The following is a 27,405-nucleotide window of genomic DNA, read 5'->3' as shown; positions in this document are numbered from 1 at the left end:
TCCCACTCCATAAACACCAATCCCTGGCCTTCTGGCTCCCACATCAGTTAGTCCTACCGTCTTGCTGACAGATGGGGAAACTGAGGTCCACAGAGAGAAGAGGTTTCCCAGTGCCATCAGATTATCAGTGAAGAAAGAACACCTCAAATCAGATTGGCAGATTCCCAACTGAGTCCCCTGGCAAAATGGGACTGTCCTGCAGCTGCCCCCTGATCCCACATCCCTCCATGATGGTGACGACAGCTGAGCCCCACCGCACACCTATGAGCCAGGCATCGTGACCACTTTTCAGCCGCAGAACCAGCTCGTGAGCTGTCTGACCTTCCTATCTTACAGATAAGGAAACTGAGTCCTAGAGAAGTTTAGAAACCTCTCTATGGTCATGGGGCTATGACATGGAGCTGGGGGTCTCAGAGTGCACTGCGAAGCTGGCCTTCTCTACCCCTTCCCAAGGACCCCTGGTTCTGTGCCCCCAAGGCCTAGGGAGGTGCCCCAGGTGAGACACACTGATCCTCCCTCTCCACCCGGCTCATCCCTCACCTCCTGCTCATGCTTAGGGAGAGCCAATGGGAGGAACGTTAGACAGAGAGGGAGGTGGGGACCACCCCAGGGAGGGCGGGCCAGAGCAGGAGTTGCCACACCCAGCTCTGCGGGGACAAGCCTCTTCCTGTCTCTGGGCCTCAGTTTCCCAGTCTGGGGCAGGTGGGATCTGCCTGGCTCCTCCAGTCTGTGCATCTGGGGTCTCCAGAACACCACATTTCGGTATCTTTGTGCTGCCTGGTTTCTGTGTAGTCCTCGCCCTCTGCCTCTATTTCTGGATGAACTCTGAACTCTCCAACCTCAGTGCCCAGTGCATTCGGATTTTAAAGCCCAGACGTGCTGTGGGACATCTGAGCTACAAAGGGGCTATCGACGTGACCCCCTTCCCTGCCAGAACCCGGGGGAGCAGGGCTCCCTGACACAATGGATTTGAGGAAAGCTTGGTGAGAAACGACACAGTTGTATTCATCTATAGATCCGTGGCTTCACTAGCTCCTTGACACCCATCAGACGGAGGTGGGATTCAGCCTGGGGGCCTCATCACGCTGCTCCTCCTACACCCCTCTCTGGAGCCAATGCCTGGGTGGCCAGGATTGGCTGCGCACACGGTCTTCCCCCAGGGCCACTTCTGTCCACTCTGTCTCAGCCTTCTCCTGCCCTCTCCATGTGTCTGGGCATGGCCTGCAGCTCAGCCCATCCTGGCTGTGAGAACTACCTGAGTAGATGCTGGGAAGGGATCTGGGCCCCGATACACATAGGCCTGACGATGGCTGTGCTGGCAGCTTCAGAAGCCCGGCTAAATCTGGAGAATGCATCTACAATGTGACCCATCCTCCAGGCCCTGGTGAGGAGGCCCCATTCTCCTCATTTTATGATGAAGAGGAAGAGCTTTTGGGGGTCAGGTGCCCTGACCCTACACAGCTCAGGACCTGAAGATTGAAAGATACTTGACTGTCAGAGATGGAACTGACATACCTCCATGAAGCCCCCTCCGATCTTCTTGGTTGGTGGGGGGCTCTTCCCCAGCAAGGCCCAGAATGAGTGCTCTGTGTCTTGTGTCTGGCTGAGGACTCAGGCTTGAAAGTCAGGTGGAGCCGGGTTCAAATTCTGACCCTAGCTCCCAGGGACTGCACGAGCTATTTAACTTCTTTATCCCACAGTTCACTCATTCGCAAAGCAGGCTCTATAAGTATTAAATTAGATAATGCATATAAAGTTCACACAGCTGTCATTAAGACTCCCCCAATGCGCACACACACACACAGAGAACAATATACCATCATGATTAACAGCAAGGACAAGGACTTAAGTCCTGTTTGGGTGACCCTGGGCAAGTCACTAGCTCTTTTTGCTGATCAAAGTCTATTCTTAAAATTTCTCCTTATTACTCTCCAAGAGATCCCCTTCTCAGCCCCTAAAAAAAGCAGTGGCTTGGGGCTTCAGTGGTAAAGAATCTGCCTGCCAATATAGGAGACGTGGGTTCTATCCCTGGTCCAGGCGGATCCCACATGCCACGGAGCAAGTAAGCTGGTTCGCCACAACTACTGAGCCTGTGCTCTCAAGCCCAGGAGCAGCAAGTACTGAAGCCCGTATGCCCTGGAGCCCGTGCTGAGCAGCAAGAGAGGACACCCCAATGAGAAGCCCGTGCCCCACACCTAGAGGGTGGCCCCCCTCACCAGAACTAGAGACAAGCCTGTGCAGCAATGAAAACCAACACAGCCAAAAAAATAAATAAATAAAATTATGCATATTAATATTTTTTAAAAAACCAGCAGAGTTGTCCTTGGGGCCTGAGGGATTTTCTGACTACTCCCTGATTCTTTGTGTCCTTTTCCACACTCACAGCCACTTCTCAGAAGCTCCATGGCCCAGGCCCTCTCTGGGGGAGCCAGGCAGGCCCGGTGCCACTGGCTTTTCAGAAAGCCCAGCATCAGCCCCCGCTGGAGACATCGTGGTGTTTCCAGTTAGCTCATTCTTGGTGCAGAGGCGGCATGTTTGAGAAAATCATATTGCATTGAGATTAAATGCCTTTAATTCCTATTGAATCTCCCATCTGACTCACTAGCCTCTTCCCCAGGCTGGCCCCGTGGTCATTACCATTTCAACACCTGAATTATCAAACTGCCGGGCACCAAAGGCTGGCAGATAAATTATTTCCGTTACAAAAGACTGATTCAGGGGAAGGGCCCATTCTCTAACCGCTGGGCGTTCATCTTCCCACGGAGCTGGGAAGGTGCCGGAAGGACCTGTGCAAAGATCGATAATGAAAGACTTCAAACGATCTCTCGAAGAGTTTGCACCCTCCTTCTTCTTTGTGTCCAAAAAGATGCTCCAGAGGCTTTGGGAACCACAGGGACAGTAAGGGCTGATAGGGGTGAGCCCGGGGAGGCAGGACAGGGTGGAGTCCAGGAGGGTCAGACAACACGAGCCCCACCCTGGCTCTGCCACTTGGAGACTGACTGTTTTCCTGGCCTCCCCCTGCCTCAGTTTCCCCATCCCCAACATGGAGATGACACTTCACAAGACGGTGTTGGGATCAACGGAGATGCTGCCTCGCCTGTGACACTGTCCTTATTATTGCTGTCACAGGGCCCCATGGCTTGGTTGTTCTTTGCTTTTTAGCAACAGAGGTGTGGCATGCAGTCATTGTCCTCTGCTCTGGGGCGTGCACTGAACACCATGTACAGGGGCACCCCAGGGAGGCTCCCCCTGCCCTGCAGCTAGGCCCCGAGGGTCTTCACCCACCACATCTCCACTTGGGCAGGTCCCAGAGCGAGCCCTTGGTGGGCACCAGCTATCCAGGATGCTAAGGAATTCTGCTGGGCTGCTCCAGGCTCTGCTCCCTGTCCCCCGGCTGTGCCCCCACCTCTCTGTCCCTGCTGCCTCCTGACCTGGGTTCTCAGTCACTAGGCTGATGCTCGAGTGTGCATCATGTAGCCTTCATTCAATCTACATCTACTGAGCACCTACTATGTGTTCCTTTCCACAACCCTCAAAGGACAGCTACTCTGTGCTGCTCACCCACTTAATGGGTGCACAGTCCTGAGCACACAGTGCCAGGCCTGAGCACACAGTGCCAGGCCTGAGCACACAGCAGAGCCACAGCCCTACTCCATCCAACGGGCCTCCCTGCTGCCTCCCGAGGCAGGAGAGGGCCTGGGTGTGGTAGACTGTCTGTGGGCCTGTATGCTGGGCACTGGTACAAATGTCACCTCCCCCAACTCCAGGCACAAGCACACTCACACACAGGCATCTATCTATCTAGGGTCCTGCTTTGGACCACACACAACCTAAGGGTATGGCTTTTCCTGCCTCACCCCAGCCCTACCTGAAATCCTTGAAAGCCTTTGACCATCTATTGACTCCATTCAGCCTCCTCCAGGGAGTCTTCCAGAACCCTTACTCAGCAATAAGCCCTTCTGGTGCCAGAGGCACTGGATAGCATTCATTTGTCCTCTGCATGTGTGTCTTGGCCTAGACCGTGGGCCACCTGAGGGCTGCCACGGGGTCTTCTGCTTCCTTATCACCCCAGCAGCTAGGCACAGACCCACACAAGGAGTAGGTGCAGTGCTTACTGACTGCAGATGGAGAGCTGCGGGGAGGACCAGCCTGTGCAAGGGCCCTCTGCCAGGTGCTGGCGTGAACCAAGGACCCGGCCGGGCTCTGGGCCCAGGGAGGGACAGAGCCACCGGCCCCAGCCCACACCAGGACTGGTGATGCGAGCAGGATGGCAGCGGTCAAAGGATCATAGCCCAGACCCTGAGCCCCAGTTCTGACATCATCCCAGACAGGGGGTGAAGGCCTTGGGGGGGAATAATTCCTCCTCTGCCACCTGCCAGGGCCCAGCCAACTCAAACGAGGTCTTATTAGAGCAAGGGCTGGTTTTTCACCTCTCCTTATTAATTCTCCAGAGCGCCAGTGAGTGGAAAATGGGAGGGAATCTGGGATGGAGAGCCTTGTCGTTTCTGGAGCACGGTGCCCTCTGCGTGGATATTCCTGGAAACCTTCCACAGGGCGTCCTTGGCTGGGGCAGGAAGACTTGGGGCAGAGCGGGGGTGGTTGTTTCAGTATAGCAGTGTGGTTCCAAAAGGGCCCAATGTTTGGAGCAGCTAGCTCCCTGGTCCCTGTCCTAAGACAGCCCTCATCTCTTCCCAGGAGCTGATTTAGGGCTCAAGCCTGGCAGGCCTACCCATCTCAGATGGACTTTTTAAGGAGAGGGGTGGTGGGTGGCTTGGTGTGGCCCAGAGACCAGACCACAAGCCAAGAGGCTTGGTTCTGCACCTGCTTCCCTCTTCTCCCTGGCCAGGCATGTTCCACCCGGGGCCTCAGTTTCCCCAGCTATAAAAAAGAAAGGGTTCCACAGGGCCCTTCTTCTAGTACTGACATTCCAGGTATCCATGTGGGTTAACTAATAAAGCGCCAAGGTCCCTCAGAGGAGCCAGACAACCCCATTCCCCTGCCTCGCTCAGCCAGGACCAGGCTAAGGGGCTAGTTCAGCTCAGGGAAGAGAGTTCAGATCTGCAGATGCCTCTTGATCTAAGGCCTCCTGCAAGGCCCAGGGGAATCGCCACTAAATGGCCCATCGAACCCAGGGAACAGCTTTTCTGTCCCTAGGGCTCTGGGGCTGGCGGGTGGCTGCTGCCCTGAACGCTCTGTGGCCAGAAGGAATGGGGCTGAAACTCACAGATGTGACTTGGGAGCCTGGCAGACGGGACACCAGGAAATGTCCTTCTGATTATCACAGGGTTTTTAAGAGCAGGAAGAGCCTTTACAGATCATCTAAACCCCGGGTTTATTCATGAGAAAACAGCCACACACAGGGACAGGGCTTGTCCAAGTCCACCCAGTGAGGCTGTGATACTGTCCACGGCCTTACCTCTTGGCCAGCTTCCTGTGACCAGCATCCGTGTGTTCCAGACTGGCCTGACTGCAGGTGTTATATGGGTTATTGGTTAGAAATTCAGAGTCCAAAACCCAACTCTAACTCACAGAATCAGACTCCAAGAGAGAGGCCTAAGAACAGGCATTTAAACAAGTGCCCCCTGGCCTGTGTGTGTTGGTGCTTTGGAGAAGAGCCATATTGAAGTGTCATCCTGACAGTTCCCACCCCAGAGCTCCAGAGAGGACTCAGAAGGCCAGCATCGCTGGAGAAGGGAAGTATCTAGGTCCTGCATCTAACAGGCGCCAACCTCAAGCAGATGGTCCAGTGCTGAGGGGTGGGGGCATCTCTCTCAGGGCATCTATTTACAGTCAACAGGGAAGCCTGCCATTGCTGCATTCCAGCCCCGCAGCATCCCTGCAGGCGAGTGGGTTTCTCCCCACTTATAGATGAGGAAACAGAGGGAACCAGTGACAAAGTAACTTGTCTAGACTCACCCACTTGATCAGGTAGAGCAGGGATTTGAGCCCCAAAGTGTCTGTCCCAGGTGGTGCTAGTGGTAAAGAACCTGCCTGCCAGGGCAGGAGACATAAGAGACTCAGGTTTCACCCCTGGGTTGGGAAGATCCCCTGGAGAAGGAAATGGCAACCCACTCCAGTAGTCAGCCTGGAGAATCCCATGGACAGAGAAGCCTGGCGGGCTACAGTCCATAGGGTTGCAAAGAGTCGGACACGGCTGAGCGACTTTCCACGTGTCTGTCCTGCTTAGGTGCACGTCCTACTGTGTGCTGTATGCACAGACACCAGTCGGCCCACGGGTGGTGAGCTCTCCAGCAGCAGAGGTGGGCAAGCAGCCACTGGAGGATCTTGGCAGGCAGGGATAACCTTGAACAACCTTCCTGGAGCTGTGACTGGGGAGAAAATAAGCTGGATAAAGGGTGCAAGAGTGTTCCTTGTGTTTCTTCCACACATAAGGAAAATGGTCCAGATTATTTCCAGGTTCTAGTTCACTACAGTCCTCTTGGCTCAGTCATCAGAGCTGCCAGGCAGGGGACAACTAGGGGCCTCAGCTGAGGGCATTTGTTGGGGGTGGGAACAGGGGGGTGAAGGGGGTTAGCTCAGCCAGACAGTGACAAGGGTGGGGGATGACTCGGGTGGGGAAGGGAGCGCAGCAGGGACCACCTGGAGAGGGCTGTCCCATGCTAGACCGTCCACCGACCGAAGCGTGGGCCAGACGGAGAGGCACCGGGGAGCATTCCACGGAGGCTACGAAGCAGAGATGCTCCCACACGAACTGAAACAGGCCCCCAAGGACGCCTCAGGATGGCAACGAAGGGTCCCAAACAGTGTGAGGCAACACGCGCCACTTCCCGAACTGGAAGTGAAGAAGGGCGACGAGCACTTGACAGGGGAGACAGGGGAGACAGGGAGGGGCTCCCGCACGCCCCCTGCTCTCCAGTAACCAGAGGAGTATGGCAGACAGGGGCTGGTGCTCCCCAGTCAGCTCTCTAGGGGCGTTCTGTGGTCCTCATAACCTGGGGACTCTAGAAGTTTCCCTGAGCTCCGTCCACACAGCAGCCACGGCAGACCGACAGCTGTGGGACCACACTGAGGTGACTGCCTCCTCCCCACACCCCCACTGGCCATGGCTCAGAGTGGACACATCTGACAAATAGACGCGATGGTCAGGGAGCCGGGGCTGAAAGGGCGCATGTGCACCAAGCAGCGCACGATACTATTCCTCACAACCTGGGCACAGCCTCAGAGTCCTTGACACAGCCTGCCCAACACATTCAAAACCGGCACGCCGGACAAAACCTCCTTGCCATCTCCCGAGGAAGCTGAGGGCACACAGCCCCGGTGCCTGCTGGCTTCCTGCTGCCGTTTAGCACTGGCATACCAGGACCTTGGGCTTCCCAGGTGGCGCTAGTGGTAAAGAACCTGCCTGCTAATATGGGAGACAAAAGGACTCGGATTCGATCCCTGGGTGGGGAAGATCCCCTGGAGGAGAGCATGGCAACCCACTCCAGTAATTTTGCCTGGGAAATCCCATGGACAGAGGAGCTTGGCGGGCTACAATCCATGGGGTTGCACAGAGTCGGACTCGACTGAAGCAACTTAGCATGCATCCCAGGACCTTGTGGACGTGGTTCAGAGCTTCCCTGAGTCTCCAAGGGGCATTCACTCCAGCAGGGAGGGGGCAGGGGTCCCACAGAGGGAGGATGAGCCAGCACCTGAAACTCCTGACTTTCTGCCACAGCACCAGAGTGGAGGCAAACAAGAGTGCACCTGTCAACTGAGCAGGCAGCAAAGTGCAGCTGCCAGGGCCGTGGGTGACAAAGAGGAAAGTCAGCTCCAGACGGTGGGGCTGGAGCCCCTCCGGGTGGGCAGGGGCAGGGCCAGGCTCCAGGGAGACAACTCCCTTCTCCCAGCTCCTGTGCCTGGAGCTGGCCCTGCTCCACCGTCTCCTGACCCTGTGGGGAACCTCTGGGTTCACAGGTACACCCGCTGGGCGCCTCTGCAATTCAGACTGCATCCTGGATGATGTGGGAGGGGGTGGACGACAGGGGCGTCCTCCCTTCCTGGGCTCCAACCCCCAACCCTGTTTTCTAGAGAGGGTGGAAAGAAGCTGGGGGTGACGGGGGCAGGGACTGGCCCCTATTGTGGCATAGCCTGTGAGAGGCACCTCAGTCTGGGGCTGTTTGGGGATGAGGTGGGGAAGCTCACAATTGCTGAACCCCTTTTGGGGGGAATGGAACCCTCATAATTTCTCCCCTAGCCTTACTGAGGTTCAGTCACTTGGGTATGGGCTACAGTCTTGCCTGATTCGATTTACCTTTCTGACCAGTGCGACGTGCCCAGTTCTTTCTTCTGAACAGCAGGACGGCAGCAGCCTTGTCTTACAGAGAGCACACTGGCTTTGCAAACTCTCATCTGCAAAACTTCCTTCCCCTGCTTCAGTTTCCCCCCGTGTGAACCAGAAAACCGGGGTCACCAAGGCTGCACGTGGTCAACTACGGCAGCTAAGAACCACACGTGGCCACTAACCACCGAAGTCTGAAACGTCTTCTCCGCATTAGATACACAACAGCCTTCGAAGACTGAGCATGAGAAAAGAGTATAAAACATCCAATATGCTATTATCCCAACATGTAATGAATACAAAATAAAAGATGATGTGCCCAGCGGTCTGCTGAGCACCCTGCAGGGCATCAGAGCAGAAGGAGAGGGTGGAGAGCTTAGGGTGGAAACAACCAGGGCCTCTGAGGACTGGAGGCCTTGAAGTCCCCGGGGGACCAGGCCATGTCCATCCCTAGGCGGGTGGGGGGGGGCGGGAGGAAGGGCAGCTTGAGGAAGGCTCCGAAAAGGTCCAGCTCTACAGCAACAGGGCCAAGGGCTCTGGAGGCAGGAGCAAGCGCAGAGGAAAGGTGCAGCCTGGCGACAGGTGGTAACGATGGGGAGGGGGCAGCACAGTGGAGCTGCAGCTCAGGACGCTGGCCGGCAGCTAGTGTGTGGTGTGGCCGTGAAAGAGGCTGGGGCCAGACGGTGGCAGCCTTGATGCCAGGCTGAGTCGGCCTGGCACACAGATGGCACTTACAGGAAGACTGGCTGGCCAGGGATGGGGACTCAGAAAGATGCTAAGGGCATCCAGATGAGTGGAAACCACTAGCGCCCATCGCCCCCCTCACAGGTCACAGATACCCTCCAGGCCTGCAGTTCTCCAGGAGCCCACCCTCTGGCTCCTTCTCTCCTCGGAAAAGGACAATTTATTTATTCATGAGCATACACCCGCTCCCGCCAGGCAGCCAGCTCCTGGACACCTCACTTCTAATTATAGCAAGAATTTCATTAGTGCTGGAGGGAAATGCTGGGTTTCCAGCTGCCTCTGCTAGTGGACGCAGGCCTCCCCCCTCTCCCCTGCCCTAGCTTGTGGCCAGGACGTATGCCCAGGACGGCACAGAGGGGCAGCCATGGGGGCAGATCTCAGCCAGGAGACCAGGCTCCATCCCGAGTGGCTGGCACAGTGAGGGTCCATGGGGATGGGATGGTGGTCATCCCCAGCGGGTAGGAGAGGGGGGACTCATCACACATGGCTCAAAGCCTCCAAGCAGCGGGACTGTGGGCTGCTGCCTTGGATACCCTGAAGAGAAAGGTGGGAGGGAGCTGTGTGTTGCCAGAGTTGGGCAAACAGGGGGAAAGGTAGGCGCTTCGGAGCCTGGGAGGTCTCGGTTCTGTGGAGTCCTGGGATGACGGAAGTGATGACGCAGAGCTGGGAGGGAGGCAATGGGGCTGTGGGACTGCCACTGAGAAGAGAGGGGAGCTGGGCAGGGGAGGGGAGCCCGCACAGAGAGAATCAGACAGAAAGACAAAGACACGGAGGGCGGGCAAACAGAGAGACAGACACACACACACACATGAGCTGGATTTGCAGGCCAAGCAGAGAAGTGAAAACACTGGGCCAAGTTGGTCAGGCTGTTCAGAGGACTACCCAAGCAGACCCCTGCCTCCCCCCGGGGGCCTGGCTGCACCCACCCACTCTTAGGACTAGACTCAGGCATTGGCATGGTCAGCAGGGCCCATCTGGCCAGTCTGAATGTGCGGCTGAAGCCAGGCCTCGTGTACGGGAATGGCCTGAGGTGCCAAGGTCTTGCTGGGAGCCGCACACGTGGGTGGGGGCACCCACACACAGGGGGCACTCTCCTTTTCTTGCACACTCACACATATTCACACACTTCACACCCTCATACGTAGCCTAGCTAATCACACACACATCGCCTCACACCGGTTCAGGGGCACACACTGGCACACACACCCCAGCACACCTTCCGTCCCTTCAGGGAACAGGCTCCAAAGCTTCAGAGTCCTGCGTGGACAAGCCCCTTTCTCAGTCTCCGCTGGGGGCCCTGGGAAGGAGCTCCAGGGGGAGAGGTTTTCCTCTCTGCCAGTCCAGCTTCCTCGGTGTCCATCCTGGGGAGCCTCATGCTCTCCCCCAAACTCAGGAAAGCTCTGAGCCCCTCAGTCTGCTGCCTGAGTGCCACAGCTTGCATAGTTTCTAGTGACGAGGAACTCACTACCTCCTCAGAAAGCAGCTTAAAAAAAGTCTCCAGACAGCTCAGACTCTTGGAAAGTTGAACTTGAGGACACCTCAGTGAGGTTGCCGCCGAGGGGCCTGAGCTCTGCTGGCCAGAGTCTCAGTCAAGACTGTCCTTTCATCATTGGCTTGGAAAGTAACACAGCCAGCCAATCACCCCGGCTTTCACTCTACATTAGAACAGAACCAGAGAATCAGTGTCCTACAGGATCCCCTCCTTGACTGATGACTGCTAATAAAGACCCAAGAAAATCATTCATTCATTTATGCACTCAATTGATAAACCATCGACCAGGCAATGACCATGTGCTGGGGAACTCGGATATGCCCCGGATCGTTTAAAATTCCTTCCTAGTCTGACAACTTGACTTTCGCCCATTTTATAGGTCAAAGGTGAGACCAGGGGGAAGCAGAGACTTGCTTAGAGTCACACTGGGGGCTGAAGGTCAAAGGCAGAGCCTCACTGGTGACGCTGCAGGCACTGACCATCTGCCAGCCCCGGGAAGGACGGGAGAAGGCCGCACGTCTGCCACCCCCATCCCCAGCCGTTTCTAGGACACCGAGGTATTGATTACCACCCTCGCCTTGGAACGGTTTTCTTTCCTTTTCTTTTTTCCACCAAGGCTTTCTATCCTCCTCCTTTTTTTTTTTTAAAGAATAAACTCCAAGCCGCTCCTATGATTAATTACCAGCTGCCTAATGCTCCTCCACCAGCAATTTCTGGAAAGGGAATGAATTACCTTGAAAAACATCCGAAAAGAGAACCCACCGTGAAGGAGAATTTCAAAGGTTACCTCACAATTAGCAATGGGCTCCCCTAGCCTGATCGAGTTGCCGGTAGGTCCTGTGGGGAGGGACAGGCCACCAGCCCTCAGGGGCCACCCACTGGCTCCTGAGAGGGCCACCAGGCGTGGAGGGCTGGACAAAGGCCGCCCGGCAGAAATGGGGTTGTTTCCTGGGCACCCACCTTGGGCCTGCCCTGTGGCTCTGCCCCTGATCTCTAAGGCATCGTGGGCTGCTTAATTCTAAGGTATCTCTCCTGGTTCAAATCCCCACTCCACCACTTACAGCTCGGTAGGTTTCTTAACTGCTCTGAGCCTCCAGAGAATGAGGCATTAAACACACCTCCACATGGGATTACTGAGTGGGGAAATATGCATTTATGGAGCACAGTGCCTGGTCCACAGCCGACTCTCACCCAGCTGTAACACTTGGAATATTCCAGGTTTCTAAGCATCCTCCTGACAGCCCTCTCAGCAATGTTGGTATAATTATCCTCGTTCAGATGAGAATTCTCACGGAAGTGAAAGGACTCGCCCAAGGTCACGAGGAGGATAGGAGGAAGCCAGGATTTCCTATGGCAGGAAGGGAGATCAGAGTCTGCTCCCTGGTTCCAGCGCCTGAGTGAAGCACAGAGGATCCCCAGGGCTTGTCTGAGTGTGGGTACCTGGGAGCACTGGGGTCTCAGGAGAGATGCTGAGAGCAGCGGGGAGACCATCGGGCGAGGCCTCCCACCAGGACGAAGACTCGAGCTCCCCTGGCTGGGCCCCAGAGCCTTGGGACAAAGGGTCCTGGCCCAAGTCAGCATTTCTGAGACAGCCTCTCATCTCTGGGTTGGGAGCCACCGAATAAAGAGGGATTACATGGGTGGCCCTCTGGCACAGGGCCAAGTGTCATCAACCCTGAAAAGCCACTCTGTGATGAGACACGCTGGTGTCGGGGCCGAGGCAGGCCTGGGAGGCTCAGCTTGGGACCCTTGGGCTCCAGCTGCTTCCGGGAGCTCCCTGGGGGCCCAAACCACCTCATCAGGCTGAATGACCACTTGGTGTCCATCCTGGCATGGTTGAGCCCTCAGGGAGGAGGGATGGTGGGAATGGAGGTGTGCGAGAAGCAAGGGAAATGCCAGATCCTGAGCGTTGGCTGTGTCCAGCTGCGCCGGTGCACATGTGGGGTCAGGGGCGTGGTGCCCAGCCCTCTTTCATAGGCAGGTAAACTGAGGCACAAAGGAACCACACAGGGTCATGGTGGATGAGAGGCAGGGCCAGGATTTGCATACAGGCACTTTGACCCCAGACTTGTGGGTGCTCAGGGGACTGTGGGAGAGAGAGGGTGGGGCAGCCATGGCCCCCATCTCAGTGAACAGGCTTCTCTGCCCATCCCGCCTCTTGCTGTGTGGCTGCCATGTTGCTTGGCACATGAGGCCCCTGTGCCACGGGGCTGAGTGGTACAGACAGGGCTGCTGAGCTAAGGTTGGGGACGTCAGACCGTCCCTCTTCCTGCGTGCATCTCCCACCCCTGCCGGGCAGCCACTGTAGACACAGGCTAGGCCTAAGAGGCCCCAAGAAGTCCTTTTGAGGAGCAATGAGATCTCAGTGGGGGTGGGGTGGGGGCTGCATCCAGTCCCACCCAGGCTGTGCAGCAGTCAAAGGCCAGGGCGCTGGGGCCAGCACCTCCCCCACTCAGGACACGCCTCCTGCCCCTTCCTCGAGCATCCAGGCCAAGCCGCCCCCACCAGCCCGGCTGCACACCTACCTCAGTGACCTGTGAATCACCAGCGTCCCACGTGCCGGTCAGCAGCTGGCGGTTCCTCCGCCTCACTCCAGCTCCATTCTCCTGCAATGAGAAGGGTGGTCAGGGACCACTCCCAGGAGGGACCCCAGAACTGACCTGCGGCCACAGACCCCCACCCACCTGCTGGAAAGTTCACTGTCGGCTAAATCAAATCATCTCCACTGGACAGATGGGGAATCTGAAGGATGGAGAGGAAAAGGGGCCTAATGCCAAGGGGCCCTAAAAGGCCCCCGACACCCCACAGCTGCCAGTTACTGGCTGTGTGACTGTGGGTAAGCTCCTGGCCGCTCCGGGTTTCAGTTTCCTCACCCGGCAAATGGAATCACAGGGATCTCTCCGAGGGTTTCTGGGAGGATCTAAGGGCCTATGGTGACAAACGCACTTGATATCCATTCATTCACTCAAGAAACATTTAGCGAACACCCTGAGCTGTAAACAGGATCATAGAGCAGCCCTTGTGGGGACTCATAATAGGCAAAGAATCAAACAACACATAATTAAAAGTGGCATCTGCCAGGGTGACACAGCATAGACTCAAGGTTCAGGGCTGTCTCTTTGGGGAAGTAAAGTTGAAGGATGAGCCAGAGAGAGGCAGGCCAAGATGCATGGAACAGTGTTCCAGGCATGGGGAACAGTATATGTGAAGGCTCCAAATAGGGAAAACACCCTGGCTCAGCAGAGTACTTGAGAGAAGGTGGTGTGGTGGAGGAGGGAGGTGGGGAGGTGAGAGGGCCAGAAGGCAGGGCTGACCATCGCAAGGGTGGATGGGAGGGTCTCAGCAGCTGAGCCGCGTGAGCCTGGGTCTAGTTTGAGAAGATCCCCCAAGGATGCCAGGAAGAAGGGCTTAGAAGGGACAGGAAGAGGCAGGGAAACCAGTGGGGAGGCTGCCCCTAGAGTCTGGGCAAGAGACAATGGTGTTCAGAGTGGAGGGAGCAGAAGGCAGAAGTGGAAGGATCCCCTGGGGCACTGGGCGGATGAGGACCCCAGACTCTGTCCCCCCAATGCAGTGGGTTCACCTGCCCCATTTCCACAATGGGCCAGCCATATTGCCCTCTCCTCCCCACCCACAGGGCCCCTCAAGAATCCAGAAGGGCCAGATCCAGACCCCAGACCCAGACCCTGGCAGGCTAGCTTCTCTGGAGTCCTGGCTGTGGGGTGGGAGCCACAGAGCCCTGAGTTGGAGTCCCAGCTACAAAAGCATCTCGCTGGGTGGCTCTGGGTGGTTGCCATGCTCGCGGCACCTGCGTGCCCTCCTCTAAGAAACGGGAAACCTGCCAGCAGGGCTGAGTGCCTCTTGGGATGAGGCCCGTGGCTACCACGGGAGTGGGTGTGCACAGGCCACATGAAGGCTGGGTTCCCACATGTGTTGGTGACTGGCGGAGGGGTCAGACCTGCTGTGCAGTGGGCAGCGTTCCCAGGGAGCCAAGTGTGTGCCTATGGCCTCAGTAAGGGGCACCAGGGCCTGATATTTAAGAAGTGGGCTCAGCACTGTAATAAAAATGATCTGGTTCAAGTCCTGGGTTCATCCTCTTACCATGTGGCTTTAGGCAATTTCTTAAACTGCTCTGGCCCCCAGTTTCCTCATCTGTGGGAGGTGATAAAGCGATAAGGAGGGGTCCACTCTCAAGGAGTGGTACAGACAGCATAAGGTAATGCATTTGAGTGCCAGACACACAGGTCGCTTTCCAGCCGCGTTAGGTGAGGTGAAATTACTTTCAGGAGCTGGTGCTGGGCTCCATGGAGCACTGGCCCCTAAACCTCGGGCTCCCACAGCCCGGCTCAGCACCCCTACTCCACATGGGGGACAGAATGTCTCTGGGGCCTGACTCTGACTCTGACAGGCCCCAAACTCTGCTCACCGTGGGGACACAAATGGCCCTTGACTCCAACTCTCCCATTTCACAGAGGAGGACAGTGAGGCCTGGAGAGGGCAGCACCTGCCCCCGTCCCAGGGTCACGCAGCAAGTCAGAGGCTGGGGCAGAACAGGAATCAGCCTCCTGCTTCCCCACCGGCCACAGCTCAGTCCTTTCCCAAAGGCTAGCTGGCCGCAGACCCGCTGACAAAGAGAAAATAATTATTTTGGCAGCTGAGACAGAAGCCAGAGCCGGAAAGTCCTCGCTCACTCGGTGAGCAATGTCCCGGCCCCGAGGAATGACGCCCGCCCATCCTGCCTCGAAGAGGTGCTCCAGCTCACGGCGACACATACGTGTCTCTCCACCCCAGCCATCCTTGGTTCTTTGCTGTTGGACTTGTGCAAAGAGGCAAATAGACCAAGGTCACACAGAAAGGGTATCACACAGAGGGTCACCAGGATATGAACTCAGGCCCTGATTAGGGACTATGAGCCTTAGGACTATGAGCTCATAGGACCCTTCCCTGTGAGCCTGCACTGGACCCTCATCTGGGAAGGAGAAAAGGACCAGGAGCTTACCTGAACTGGGTCCACACTGGGGACTATTCCTGTGATACTTCTTTAGCCCTCAGCAAAATGCTATGAAGTGGAAACTAAATAGCACCCCCAATTTACACATGAGGTCTAGAGAGATTCTGTAGCTTCCTAAGGTCACACAGGTAATGCAGAGTGAAAAGTAATAAGAACAGAGGCGGGCATGAGTGGGTGATCTGTCCACACAGACTCAGCTTGTTCAAGATGACCAACTGGACACCCGGGCTCCCTGGTCTGTGCCCTGGGCCCCACTCTCGCTGGCTGCACAGACAGGTTGGGGTGGAGGTGAGGAACTCAGGCCCAGGCGGGGCTGTGAACACTCAGGTGAAGTCATCCGCCCTCATCCCTGGCCCCCTGGGTGCCCGTAGGTGAGCCTCACCGCCTGTAGGGCTCTGGCCACCTGGGGAGACTGGGAGAGGCATCCCACGTCTGCGCCCAGCCTGGCCAAACCACAACCGTGAAGGACATAGATTCACATAGGCGAGTGTGCTCTGCTTAAAAGGCCCTCCATGCCACGGAGCGGAGGGCAGCCTGAGACTCAGGGCTTGAGAGGGGTGGTGGGGCCCACCCAGGCTCCCCAAGGGATGGGGTCCCCACTGCCCAGAGACAGGGCTCTGCTGAGCTCAGGACTCTCCCTCTGGGTTGGATGAGGGGGACGCCCCGACTACAAGGCCGCGTCTGGCTGTGAGGGCAGGAGGGGTAGAAGGGGAGGTGTGCAGACCACAGGTTGAAATGTACTTCCACTCTCATCTCATGTCTGGCGCTCCCAAGGGCAGGGCAGGGTGGGAACGAGCTCCCTCTTTGCAGAGCAGGACAGTGAGCTCCGAGGGAGGGGTTGAGTTGCCAGGGGTGAAATGGCTAGAAAGTGTCGAGGTTGGGTCTGGGACTTGGCAGAGGTCACTTGGGGTGGGGACTGTCCCAGGACCCAGATGGATTCTCCCAGCCCCACCCCCTTCCCATCCCTTCCTCCTCTAGGGATCCCCTGGGAGGAAGGACCCACCTGGGTGTGGGCTTGAGTGCAGGCACCAGGCCAAGTGGACTGGGGCTGGGGCTGGCCCAGAGACACGCAGGGCCGACTGGGGATTCCGGGAGGACAGAGGTGCCCATGCCACGGTGCATCCGGGATGTGGGGCTCTGTGACAGCTCTGTGACAGTGGCCAGAGGCCCATGGCTAAGTGACCAGTGTGCTCTAAGCCACCAAGGGTTGGGAGCCCAGATTCTGGACTGGAGCCTGGCCCTGTCCTCAGAGGTAAGGTCCAGGGCACGGATGGGTAGAGCTGAGTTTGAATCCCTATTCTGCCCTTTAATGCTGGGTGACCTTGAGCAAGTCACTTGGCATCTCTGAGCCCCCATCTCCTCTCTAAAAAGGGACTAATCACTCCTTCAGCTACTCACCCGCCAAGAGAGGCTTCACATTGACCTTGTAGAGCCTGACATTGGCCAGAGCACTGACCTATCCACAGGCTTCTGGGAGAGGGGCTTGGGCTGCCCCAGTGTGGTCTCTAGGGCATGGGACCACATCAGTGCTGAGCTGAAGTTCTGGACTCTTGTCAACTGCTGCTAATCACGCACACATGCCCTCATGTTCCGGTGGCTGAGAGCTTCACAAGACACGGGATCATAGACGCCAGTGCACCGACATACAGGTCAGTGAATGGTGACTGTCAAGGTCATAGGTGGCCAAGTGCAGGCCAGAACATGGTCATGTGGGCACCCACCCAAACTGAGTCCAACCTGCTGTTCCACGGGCTGAACTGACCAGCACTGGCTCCCACGTGGGTCTGACCCTCCTCATCTCAGTCGGGCCAGGCAGCTCTTCCCACCCTCACTTTACAGGTGGGCCGAGCAGCTTCTGGTACTGTGGGCCAGGGGCCCTGTTTGGGAAGGTGGCCTCAGACCCAACTCCCAGGGTCGCCGGGGAGACACGGGTTCCTTCACCTCAAAGACCCACCCAGGGACGCATCCCCTTACATGACCCTGGGAGCAGGCCCCCTCGTCCTCCCCTGGCGGCCAGTGCTGGCTCCGGGAGCAAGGCAAATATTTACCCCGATGGTTATCCAAACCGGGCCAGCTGCCCCGCCTCCCGCATTCCTGGAATACATGTTCCCTGACCTCACCAAGCTGGGGGAGGGGGAGGAATCCAGACGTGGACGAGACAGACCGAGGGTCCGGGGCCTCGTGGAAGCCAAGGCCTGCTGGCCAGGAGGAAAAAGGCGGCTTCAGGTTGTCTCTCCAGCTACTCACCCACTAGGGGAGGCCCCTGCTGACCTTGTAGAGCGGGGCATTGGCCAGAGCACAGAGCTACCCGTAAGGCCCTGGGGGAGGGGGCTGGACCACCCCGTTTGGCACGGTGGGCGGGGGGCTGCACCAGTGCCAGTCTCGGCCTGCAGTTCAGGGCTGTCACTAGGCCTCAGGGCCTCACACCTGCTGCCAATAACACACGTGCCTGTGCACACCCATCGTGCTCAAGATGTGAGGGACTCAGGCTGCCAGAAACCTGGCGCGTTTGCCGCCTGCCAGAGCCCTTCCTCGATAACCCAGAAGCTGTCAGTGCCTCAGCACAATCCTGTCACCAGGGAACCGTAAGCCCATTTTACAGATGAAGAAACTTCGCAGCAGATACCAGTGGTCATGCAGCTGAAAAGTGGAAGAGTGTGCCCTGTCTTACCTCAAACCACACTTTCAACAGTTCTGCAGTCCCAGCCCTGCCCATCGGAACCCTGTCCACCCTCTGACGCCCCAAGGACCGCCTCCACCATGCTGCCTTCCCTAACAGTCCCCTCAAGTGAGCTTTCCCTGCCCTGAACTCCCAGATATGTGGACAGTATTTCTTTCTCCTGGCATGATTAAAATTGGGTGTCTGGTTATCTCCTGTTGTGAGACCCTTGCACTCACTCCACGCACAGCGGGGTTGAGCTCAGAGGCTCAGCGAGCCCTGAGTGTTCAGGAGAGGCCTGAAATCCTGAGTCTTTTCCCCAAAGGACAGTAGCTGCATTTGGTCTCAAGGAAAAGATAAGTAAACAGACCTAGGAAGCTGGTTGGTTGGGGTCTGGGCAAACTCCTGGCCCGGTCTGCCTGAGAATCACAAACTTGGCTCAATGATCCCGTCTGTCTTCACTTTCCCTGAGAATAGCTGGAGCTGTCCTCACAGCCTGCCCACACCCAGCACGTCTGGTCTGGCCCTGCCCTGCAGGTCCTCACTGCGCGCCCCTCGCTTTCCTGCCTCCCTTTCCTGCAGGGAAACTTCGCAAGTGACTGGGGCAGTGCAGACCGGCAGGTTCTGCTGCATGAAGTGCAGGCCTGGCACGTCTGTTGCTGGGCCCTCAGGTATGCCTCTAAGTGGGAGGAGCTGGAGATGCCCAGTGCCAACCTGGGTCCACACCTTGGCACCATGGGGACCCAAACAGGGGGTGCTGGGGAAAGGAAAGAGGCTCCCAGAACCTCCCGACCCACTGAACACCTCTGAGACGTTTCCCAACATTTGGAAAATGGGGGCTGTAAACGGACTTGTAGGGGATGTTCCTTCATGTTTGTTTATTCCATCTATTCACTTCCTTCTCCTGACAATAATGACACTGCCTACCATGTGCTGGAGGAGGAAGAGGAGAAGAGGAAAGAGTAGGGGTGGACGGTGGGCAGAGGAGGACAGGGTCAACATCGCCAGCCTGGATACTTCCCAAGGGTGTTTGCACACTGTCCAATCGAGGTGGGCAAGACACAGAATAACTCTAGGACAGAGTGCTGGGGGGCAGCAATGGGGGGTCGGGGGCATCGAGGTCGTGGGCAGAGTCTCTCAGGCAGGAGGGCACCCCTTCCAGGCAAAGGCCCATAGTCTTGTCAGGAGAAAAGCCTCAGACTGAAGAGACAATGATAGAGGAAATCAGGAGCAGGGACAGCTGCATTCAAGGGCACTTGCAGACACATCCGTGAGGGCTCCACCAAAGCTTCACCCAGAGCCCAAGCCTGATTTGCTGCGTTTTCAAGGCCAGGATAGACAGGCACCCCTCGGGAGAGCCCTATCAGAGGGAAAGCCCTCACGGTCTCCACTGAGCATCACCCAGGCCCTAAGGAGCAGCATTCATCCATCCTGACTCTCAGAGGCACTCTAGCTCACGGTGTGCATGTGTGCCGAACCACCTAGCCTTCTGGCGTCAGGCTTGCGCGAAGGGGCAAACTGAGACCAGACAGAGCTTGGCTGCGATGCGTGGCTGCTCCCAGTAGAGGAAGAGGGGAGTGGCTCCCTTTCCCCCAAGCCATCAAATGAACAATTTCTCCTCTAATCGAGGGGTGAGGTACAACATGGACTAAGAGTGCATAATGTGGCTCTAGGTTTGACACAGCAGAATGCATGTGTAGAATAGCTCTGCTCTTCACTGACCTGTGAAGCTGGGCAAGGAACTTAGCTTCTCTGGGCCTCAGTTTCCTCATCTGTAAAATGGGGATACTGAGTCGCTCCTCTCACAGGGCTGCAAGGATGTAACTAGATTACACCCACACTGCACTTGCGCAGGAAGGGCTCGGTAAATAGGGCCGGTCCTTGTTCTCACTGGCTCAGGTTTGCTGTCAAGTATAGACTTGGGGTCTTGCTGGGGATGGAGGCACTGGGTCTCTTACCAAAAAGATGGAGAAAGATCCTGAGAAGATGAATCCTGGCTTCAGACCCTCTCTGAGGCGAATTCAAGAGTCAGTCCAGTGGATCTGCTCCCCAGAGACGGCCTGCACCCAGGAGGAGAGGCCTCCTGTCACTCCCCACAGAATGGCCAAAGGTGCCGAGCACCCTCTAGATACAAATGCCATGCCAGAGGCTCTCTTCCACACTCACCACATCATCAGACGCCATGGGTGGGTATAACCTTATGCTTCCCAGGGATGAGGGTCTTGTCCAGAGAGGTGTCTGACGGGGGCTAGCCAAAGTAGGGCCCCTGCCATACACCTGGGTACTTGCCACTCCCAATGTTGATGATTGAAACTGAATTTTCAGCCAGTGGCCCCTCTTAGGGGCTTTGTCTCTTGCACCTGCTCACTCTGCTTGGGGTGGTCTAGCTCTGCACTGCCCATCTGAGCTCAGCCCTGGAGGAACCTCAAACCCACCCCAGTGATACCCCTGATCCCCAATCCCCTGCAGCATTCATGGGGCGTGGCAGAGGCTCTCAAAAGAGGCTGTGGAGGCCCTTGGTCTCTGCCTGCCACCTTGCAGAGTAGGGGACTGAAGTCCGGAGAGGGGCAGGATGAGAAGCCAGGCCAGCTGTAGTTGGAGGTTAGATGGAGGAGCTGAGGACTCATATGGGAGGCCCCTGTCCCTCCAGGTCTCTGTTTCCTGGTTCGGGCTAAGCCTGGCTAGAGGATTAGCCGAGCTGACACGACACCCATGGTTGGTGCAGGACTGGCAGCCTGGACTCCAGGCCCAGGGCAGGCGGGAAGGTCAAGAGGCTGAAGGGCACTCTAGACAGCACACATGAGACACCCAGGACTAAGTGTCCCCAGCGATCCCCTTCCTGGGCCGGGGGCCAGTCCCCGGCAGCCACACTCTCCAAACAGCCATCCCTCTGGGATTCTGGTCACACGTGGGCCAGGCCAGTCTGAAGCGATGGCTGAGACCCAGGTTTACAGATGCCAGACAAAGGAGAGCAGTGTTCTTGCTTGCGGGAGGTGGCGGGTCAGAGCACGGGCACGGACGTCACCTGGGCCTGGATGAAATCCTGGTTCTACTGCTTGCAAGCCACGTGGCCTCAGCCAGGTCCCTGCACCTCTGCCCACGTCAGTTTACTCGACGGTGCAATGGGGAGGGAGAAGGCTGAACCGGGGTAAGTGTGTGGCCCGGCCCCTGGCCCTCAGAGGAGGCTGGCCATGGGAACTCTGCCTACTTGTAGGGACAACAGCCTTCCCTGTCAGGGCAACCCAGTGGCGGTCTGCAGGCTTGCTGCTGGGAAGGCTGGGGAAGCAAAGGACTGCAGGATGTGTTAGTCATCCAGCCTGTCCCGAGATGCTCCACCAGTGCAGCAGCCCAGAGAAGCCTCCCATCAGAAATTGTTTACACACAGGTGGGCTCCAGCCCTGACAATCCAAGTGCCTTCCAATCTCGTAGGTCTCCACCTGCCATCTGAAAGTGGAAGAAATGAGGCTTGCCTAACATCCTTGGTTGCTGAGAGGACTCTAGGAGATGGAGGATGGGGTCAGGTTTTGTTTCATACCCTGCCCACCTTGGCTGCTCCTGCCTTGCTGGGCAGCCCCAGGGCCCAGGCCTGTCTGCACCATCACACACCCAGAGCTTGTGCCAGGAGGCACTGAGGACCCCTTGGGTGTTTCCTAGCTGAGGACTAGCCTATGATGCCCCTCCTTCTCTTTTGAGTCCGGAGTCTCTCTGCGCTCTCTTTTTGGCCGTGCCACGTGGCATGTGGGATCCTACTTAGTCCCTGACCAGGTATCAAACCTGCATGCACTCAGCGGAAGCACAGGGTCTTAACCACTGGGCCGCCAGGAAAGTCTGTTTTTCGTTCTTTAAGAAAGAAGGGCCCCTTCAGCTCAGCACCTCGGTGGGATTCTTAGGGGAGACATCCCCCACCTGCCCATCAATCCTTTGGACTGACAGAACCTACCCTCTGGGACTGGACCCCTGGATGGGCCAAGGCCATCCCCCACAGTGGGTGTCTTCTTCCTTCACTCACAGCACCCAGCTCAGGGCTTGCCCCCAGAATGTTTGCTGGATGGATGAATGAGCAGTGATGGAGGGGTGGTGTGAAAACAGATTTAGATCAGAGAACACAGCAGCTGACACTTTCGTGGTGCTCACCACATCCATCCTAAGTCTGGCTCCAACAGACACTGGCTATGCTGGTTAATCCATTAGTCCCCACAGCGATTCTATAAAGTGGTAGGATCCTCCCCATTTCACAGACGAGAAAACTGAGGCTCAGGGAATGAAGTCACTTGCCCACAGTGTTAGAAAGTGGCAGAACTACAATTGGTGTAGGCCCCGGCTCCAGGATCCACGTGCTGGTCCACAATGTTGCCTGGGGGCTGTGGGGAAGGTGGAGAGAGCAGCTCATCAGAGGCCGTCCAGACCAAAGGTTCCTGCCCAGGATCCAGGCCCTGCCCCAGGGATTTAAGTGGTCTAGCGTGGGCTGTCTTGCAAAGCTGCCTGGGATCTTATGGACAGCAAGGGCTGAGAACCCCTGCCCAGCTCCATCCTCACTCTCCAACCAGAGAAACCGTGGCTCAGGGAGGGAGGGGACGTGTCCAAGGTCACCCTGGGCGTTGGGAGAGCCTGGGACCCGGAGTCCAGCTCCTCTGACTTCTCCGTCATGGGCTTGGAGCTCTTGGAAACAGCACTGTGGCCCCAGCAGAGCCGTCCACAGGCGCAGACGCGGGCGGGAGAGATGAGGCAGACGGACGCAGGGAGGCCAGCACAGCAGGCAGCCGGATGACACACAGGCCCAGCAATTCCTGACTCACGGCCACCCATCCCGTGACTCCACCCACCGCCGGTGTCCCCACCCTGGCTCACACTCCACAGCCTGCTGCAGCCTCTGGAGTCCCCTCCCATCTAGGACCAGAAAGCCACAGAGGGAGGAAGCAGCAGCGGGGGCCCCACCCATGGTTGGGTGGGAAACCCAGACAACCCGAGTCGGGGGGACTTCGGGACACACAGAGGAAGAGGCCTGAGACTGCCCTGTCCTGCCCTGCAGCACCCACACTCCCACCCCGGGCAGGCCAGCGCCCGGTGGACCATGGACCAGGAGGAGCGCTGGCACGGACACCCACCGGGGCCAGCTTTCGTAGCCACGTGACTCCCTTCGCATCAGGGCCGCACACCTGGACGAGCACGTTAGGTTTTCCAGCTGCCAGGACCTCTCCCAGAGGAGGCATTACTCCTCCGGCCAAGAACCCTCAATGGCTCCCCATTGTCCACGAGGCCCCAGACGGACTCTGACCTGGAGTGTCTGGGCTCTCACCTCTGTACCCTGCCCACATTAATCCCGCTGCCAGGAATGTCCCTGTCCCTGTGGCCTGACGCCCCGGAAAGGAAATTCACAACCTTCCCTCTACTCCCAAGGAGCCATGGAGGTCAGAAGCTACATTCCAGAACCTCAAAGACTTCTCACAGCTTCCTATATCTCTGGTTCTCAAAGGCCCATTTGACAGATGTAGAGGCTGAGGCTCAGAGTGGCCATGTGTCCAAGAAGGCTGGAGGCTGAGATGTCACCACACAGGGCAGGGGCTCGGGCTGCTTGGACCTAAGGTCTTTCCTGTTGCTAACAAGCTCTCAGCTGACCCACAAGCTCAGGTGGCCTCGAGTCTATTAGCTCACCCAATGCCATGGCGACTTGGGTCTGCTCACCTTGGCATCCTGACCCTTCCTCCACCCACCATGGGAAACAGGCTGCACCCTCGGATACTGAGCTGGGCTTAGACTGGGGCAGTTGGCTGGGGGAAGTAGGTCTGAGAAGCTGTGTGGCAGAGTGGCCAAGAGCACAGACTCTGGGACCAGCTGCCCAGTTCAACCCCAGAGTAACCACCTGAGCAGGTCAATTCACCTGGCTGGGCCTCAGTTTCTTTCTCTGGAAATGGGGACGATAGGATTAGTGAGCTCACAGAGATGCTAAACATGAATTCCTGTAGATAAAAGATCAGAGTAGCAGCTCTGAAGACTGCTCTAGAAAGGTCTGGAGTTCTTAGCATTGTCGCCCTGTTCCTCTCTGCACCTTAAGCTCAACATCACAACCAAAGAAAAACCGAAGGCCTCAGAGCACCAACCAGGAGGGAGGAGGAGGACCGGGGAGGGGCAGGAGAATCTGCTCTCAGCACTGCCCCCTCCCAGGCTTCTGGTCCATAGGCTGCTACCCCGGCCCATCTGCCTGAGCAGGGCTGAGCAGAGCAGAGAGAGCTTGGCATGTTCCACCTCAGCTTCTGGGAGGAGGGAGGATGGGGAAGAGGGGAGGAGGTAATGGGGAGGAGGAGGGGGGAGGGGAGAGGTAGCAGGGAGGAGGGGGTGCTCCTGTCCAGGCAGAGGTGCCCAGCTGGCCCCTGTGTGGTCAGTGGGATGACCCAGAGAGGGGTAATGCCAGCATCACTACTTCCACTCCCCATGAGGACACTGGCAGCACCCACATCTCTCTCCCCGCTTAGGGGCCATCACAGACACTGTGCCCCACTGAGCTGGATACAAAGATATCTGAGAGGCAGTGGCATGTGGGCAGGGAGGTCTGGGCCAGTTAACCGCAAACATGGCTGTCCTTACAGGGTAGAGATTCATCCTACCTCCAAAGCCTTTATCTCATGGGATGCTCATAGCTGGCAAAGCTTCTTCCTCTCCTCTTTCTACAGAGTGGTCGAGTGACTAGCCCACATGCACCAGCAAGCTAGTGATGGATCCCAAACAAAAAAAAACCCTGTCTCTGGGCTCCCAGGCCTGGCCCTACTGTGAGGTTTCTCTTGCCAGGCTCCTAGAGGTGACTGATCATCTAGGAGAAGATAAGTCACCAGCATGTGTGGCTGAGGGACGGGTGTGGACCCAGAACTTCCACCCACAGGAGGCCCTGGGAGGGGGCTGGAATAGGTCAGAGGGAGGGCAGCCTGCGAGCCTGAGGTCCAGCTTCCTTTCTCAAGAGGGCATGATTCCTGGCAGCAGCTCCCACGGGAAACAGTAAAAGCGCCACCCGCGGGAAACACGGGGTGGGACAAAGGGGGTGCCGGGCAGGGTTTCCTGTTGGGTGGGTGACCTGTGCGCCTGTGGTCCTAGGGCCAGGCCAGGGCTGGGTCTCGCCTCATCCCTGGCTCCGGCCCAGGCCACCCTGAGTCCCATCCTCCAGGCCTGGCCTGGCTTCCTGTCCCACTGGCCCCTCCCAGCCCAGGAGAGAGCAGGGCCCCGTGGAGGCTTCCTGAGAAGCATCAACTTTTGTAGGGCAGGAAGGGGCAGCTGCACTGGCCTCCTCGGTGGCCTTTGGCCTCTGACCCCCAGACCTCCAGCTCTCTGTTTTCCAGCAAGAGGCTTCGACAAAATCTCCACTGGGTTTTATTCCTGGGACTTCGGGCACAGCTGAGTAGGGGCTGCAGGAACCGGCTTCTCCCTGCGATCAGTCACTGTCTGCCCCGCTCTGGGCAGCGTCACTTCCAAGGAGCCGTGCTGAAGGGACCGGGACAAGGAGAGATGCTAAAGAAGGATGGATCTCAGGCCTCAAGGACAGATTCTCAGGGGGGCAAAGATGAGAGACACTTCTGAAGAAGGTGGGTGTGGCATCCCCACTGGGCAGGGAAGCCCCACACCAAGGACAATGTGATGACAATCCATGGGAACAGCACCCAGAGAGAGATGCCTTCATCCCCACCGCCCCTTCCCCCCAAGTTTGGGGGGGGAGGTGTCAGGTGTCTGGGTGGGATGGGAACTCGGCCTAGGGGCTAGACCCATTGTCTCCAGTGAACCAAACCCATTCCATGTGCCTCAGGAGCTGGGGATTCACCTGTCCACAGGTGGAGATGTAGTGGGAGTGGAGAAGTTAGTGGACTGGCCCAGTGAGGGGGAAGAGGTTTGAACAAAGGCCCTCAGGCTAGGGCACAGGCTATGGCAGAAGCACCCCAGGTCTGTCTCAGGGCTGCTGGGCAAACAGGCGACTCAGAAAGCAAACAGCCCAAAGAGGGCAGAGGACTCTTCCAGCGGCCGCCACGGGGCCCACCACGGACAAAGGCCTCTTGTAGCTCAGAGCTGGGGAGGAGCGCTAACGGGAGGCGGCCTGGGCTGAATGGGGCTGGTCCTTGCCTGGGATCACCCTGGGGACAAGGATGACGGGGATGGAGCCAGGATCAAGGGGCTATGCTGGGAAGACGGGCCTGCTGACTGGGCCAGGGGCTCATGTGGGCTTTACCTCGGCTGCCCAGGGCGGGACACGGATGACACGGCCACACTAGTCCACAGAAACAGGCCCCGATGGGGCTGTCTGGGGGCCCAGCCTGATGATCTTCCTGGAATCACTTAAGTTTGGGGAAGACTAGGTTAGGGGGGCTAAAACCTCAAGTCTGTGGGCCTGAGGTGGGCAGGGTGGAAGACAGAACCAGACTTCAGCCTGGTGGCAGCCAGGCCTAAGTTACCATGGAGAGTTACTAAGATAGCCATGGGGCAGTAGTGAGCCTCCTGACCCTGGGGCATGCAAGTCAAGGCTAGAGATACACAGACTTTAGAATTACTCTGGCCAGAATCCATATTCAATCATGGGTGGAAGGATGACTGGCCCGTGTCACCAACTCAATTACTGGCCACCCCACCTCCATTCCTTTTCTGGATTGATGTTTTCCAGCTGTATCAGAACAGCCTTGAGCTCATGAGCTTGTGGGACCCTTAAGGCTGAACACCCCCAAATCGTATCACAACAGAGATGAGATCTAGGTATGCTCTGTGTGGCCCTGAGGCCAGCTCTCTGCGCCCCTCAACCTGAGAGCCTGATAGAGTCCGGCTGAGCCCATCCAGAAAGCATGCCTAAGTCTCCCCTGAACCCAGGGCAGCCTGGGGGGTCAGCCGCAGCCTGATGCCCACCAGTGACTGCTTCTCCCTGGGCCTCAGCCCTCCTTGAGATGTTGCTGATGCCAGCTTGGCAGTGAGCATCTCCAGGGCTAGGGTTGAGCACAGACCTGGCACAGACTTGGTCGCCAGGAAATGTTTGTCAGAGGAAGGAGAGAAAGAAGAGCAGGGGAGATGGGGGGTAAACAGATGCTGGAACCCGGGCAGGCACTCAGAAGTGAAGCTCCCCGGGCCACCACACGCTTCTCCTCCTCCTCCAGGACCTGGGGGGACTGTGCCCTCTACCACTAAGACATAGTATGCAGGTCAGGTAAACACAGAAGACCAAGGAAGGCCCTACTCAGAGGATTCCCCTGGACTCTGCTGTC

General features: G+C 57.4%; 1 protein-coding gene across 3 annotated transcripts in view; it reads right to left on the bottom strand.

The window, feature by feature from the left end:
• The window catches only part of ZMIZ1 (zinc finger MIZ-type containing 1), a 151,037-nt gene extending 137,910 nt beyond the window's left edge, over positions 1-13,127 (bottom strand). For all 3 annotated transcript variants that reach the window (XM_070782308.1, XM_070782310.1, XM_019953840.2), the window contains exon 1: positions 13,043-13,127. The gene's annotated coding sequence lies outside the window, so the exon portion shown is untranslated. The remainder of the gene's footprint in view (positions 1-13,042) is intronic.
• Between the last annotated feature and the right edge of the window lie 14,278 nt (positions 13,128-27,405).

Source organism: Bos indicus, chromosome 28 (assembly GCF_029378745.1).
Source record: "Bos indicus isolate NIAB-ARS_2022 breed Sahiwal x Tharparkar chromosome 28, NIAB-ARS_B.indTharparkar_mat_pri_1.0, whole genome shotgun sequence".
Taxonomy (NCBI): domain Eukaryota; kingdom Metazoa; phylum Chordata; class Mammalia; order Artiodactyla; family Bovidae; genus Bos; species Bos indicus.
The sequence above is the reverse complement of the archived record's forward strand: the minus strand, read 5'-3'. Positions and strand labels throughout refer to the sequence as shown.